Source organism: Tachysurus fulvidraco, chromosome 17 (assembly GCF_022655615.1).
Source record: "Tachysurus fulvidraco isolate hzauxx_2018 chromosome 17, HZAU_PFXX_2.0, whole genome shotgun sequence".
Classification (NCBI taxonomy): Eukaryota; Metazoa; Chordata; class Actinopteri; order Siluriformes; family Bagridae; genus Tachysurus; species Tachysurus fulvidraco.
Window position 1 is genome coordinate 24,142,470 of NC_062534.1, and position 2,500 is coordinate 24,144,969.

The window sequence follows — 2,500 nt, forward strand, 5'->3', positions numbered from 1 at the left end:
TGGATGGATGGATGGATGGATGGTTGGATGGTTGGAATTGATGGATGGATGGATGGATGGATGGATGGATGGATGGATGGATGGATGGTTGGAATTGATGGATGGATGGATAGATGGTATAGATGGAGATGATATGAGGAAGAGGAACCTTGTGAGGAACCAGACTCAGAATGAACCTCATCCTTATTTAGATGACACTGGACAGGAAATTGTGTGTGTGTGTGTGTGTGTGTGTGTGTGTGTGTGTGTGTGTGTGTGTGTGTGTGTGTGTGTGTGTGTGTGTGTGTGTGTGTGTGACATTTTTTCAGTTATAACCCTCCCAGTTATGACACACATGCTCCTTGATCTCCATATAATAATGACTGGAAAAATGTTCTACTGTTAATCTTCTGATTTAAAGAGGATTAAAACATTTACTGAAGGTCTTGTGTTCGTACCTGTGGAGGTGTAACACCAGAACATGACTCCATGTGGCTCCAAAACATCTGTAATGAACGTCTGATTTAAAAAAAAGCTGTAGTTACCGTATGGCTGTAAGTCCTGCATGTAGTCCATGTGAGGTGAAGTAAAGTAGGAATCATCACCCAGTGAGCCGATAAAAAGAGAAAGTAAACTAAAGAGCAAGTTTGGGGGAATAAAATAACGAGTAAAATTACAGTTCTTAAAAAGCACAGCTCTTGCAATTAAATGTTTTGTTTTTAATGAAGTCGTAAACAGAATACTGCGTAATTAATGTCACCTAATTACACCAGGGAATAGATTATTACATCTGTCTCCTTTACCAGAAACATCTAAAAACACAGTCAATCATTTTAAATATATTGGCATTGATATAATAATAATAGCACGTTCGCCTCACACCTCCAGGGTCGGGGGTTCGATTCCCGCCTCCGCCTTGTGTGTGTGTGTGGAGTTTGCATGTTCTCCCCGTGCCTCGGGGGTTTCCTCCAGGTACTCCGGTTTCCTCCCCTGGTCCAAAGACATGCATGGTAGGTTGATTGGCATCTCTGGAAAATTGTCCATAGTGTGTGAGTGTGTGTGTGAATGAGAGTGTGTGTGCCCTGCGATGGGTTGGCACTCCGTCCAGGGTGTATCCTGCCTCGATGCCCGATGACGCCTGAGATAGGCACAGGCTCCCCGCGACCCGAGAAGTTCGGATAAGCGGTAGAGAATGAATGAATGAATGAATATTCAATACAATCTCAGGTTTGAATATAATACAACGTCGTCGAGAGAAACGCAGCATGAGACAAAATAAACGTAGCAGTTTTATAAAGACGGCTCACGAAGAAGTTACTTTGATCTCGCCGATTCGCAGCAGCTCAGAAAACGAGACTGGTCTCAGAAGGGTTTTTTTTTTTTTACCGTTTAATAAAGAAAGAAGAAAGACAGAAAGCAAAAAAGATGGAGAGAAGCTAGGCCGAGCTCCAGCGCGGTCGTGTTACCAAACAACAAACAAACAGAAGTCTGGTTGTTGTTTTTTTTTCCTTTGGAAGATGAGTGCAGTTCAGAACTGGACCTGGTTGCCAAATTGAAGGAGTATTAAAGCCTAATGGATAAACGGAGGATTATTGAGAATCTGACCGTTATAATCCATCTACATACGTATGTGTCGCACTCATTAGGCATCCTAAATAGGCGCCGTGTAATGGGTTAGTCGAGGCGTCTGGTTCTGATCCGTCTGCTCGTGCTGGGAAAAGTGAGATTATTCCTTCTGTTCATTGTATTTAAAAAGACATCGGCTCCAGGTCTGAATGCGCAGATGTGGGAAAGTAAATACTACACACAGGAAATATTCCTGACCTCAGGGTGTAGTGTATATTACATTATATTAGATGGATGGATGGATGGATGGATGGATGGATGGATGGATGGATGGATGGATGGATGGATGGATGGATGGATGGATGGATGGATGGATGGATGGATGGTTGTAACGGACAGCCAGTTGAAAAATATATGGATGGATAGTTTGACAAATACATGGCTTGATGGACATACTGACAGAAGAATAGATGAATGAATGGATAGATGGTTAGTCGAATAGGTGGATGGATTCATGGAAAAATGGATGGATTCATAGATAAAAGGATAATTGGACAGACTGACAGAATAGTACTTAGATGGATGAATAAATGGATGGACAGCCACATGAACAGATTCATGGATGATGGATAAATGGGTGGACAGATAGATGAATACATGGATGGATGGATGGATGGATGGATGGATTAGATGGATGGATGGACACACTGATAGAATAATAGTTAGATGGATGAAAAAAATGGATGGGCAGCTAGTTGAATAGGTGGATGGATGGATGGATGGATGGATTTATGGACAGCCACATGAACAGATTCATGGATGATGGATAAATGGATGGACAGATAGATGAATACATGAATGGATTAGATTGATGGATGGACAAACTGATAGAATAATAGTTAGATGGATGGATAAATGGATGGACAGCTAGTTGAATAGGTGGATGGGTGGATGG

General features: G+C 42.0%; 1 protein-coding gene and 1 long non-coding RNA gene across 2 annotated transcripts in view; one reads left to right on the forward strand and one right to left on the reverse strand.

Moving 5' to 3' along the window:
* The window catches only part of LOC125139276, a 13,160-nt gene extending 12,636 nt beyond the window's left edge, over positions 1 to 524 (reverse strand). Inside the window, exon 1 of the long non-coding RNA XR_007138374.1 lies at positions 438 to 524. This is a non-coding gene — a long non-coding RNA (uncharacterized LOC125139276). The remainder of the gene's footprint in view (positions 1 to 437) is intronic.
* Positions 1 to 2,500, forward strand: part of smpd3 (sphingomyelin phosphodiesterase 3) — a 51,730-nt gene that overhangs the window by 15,701 nt on the left and 33,529 nt on the right. The window lies entirely within an intron of this gene.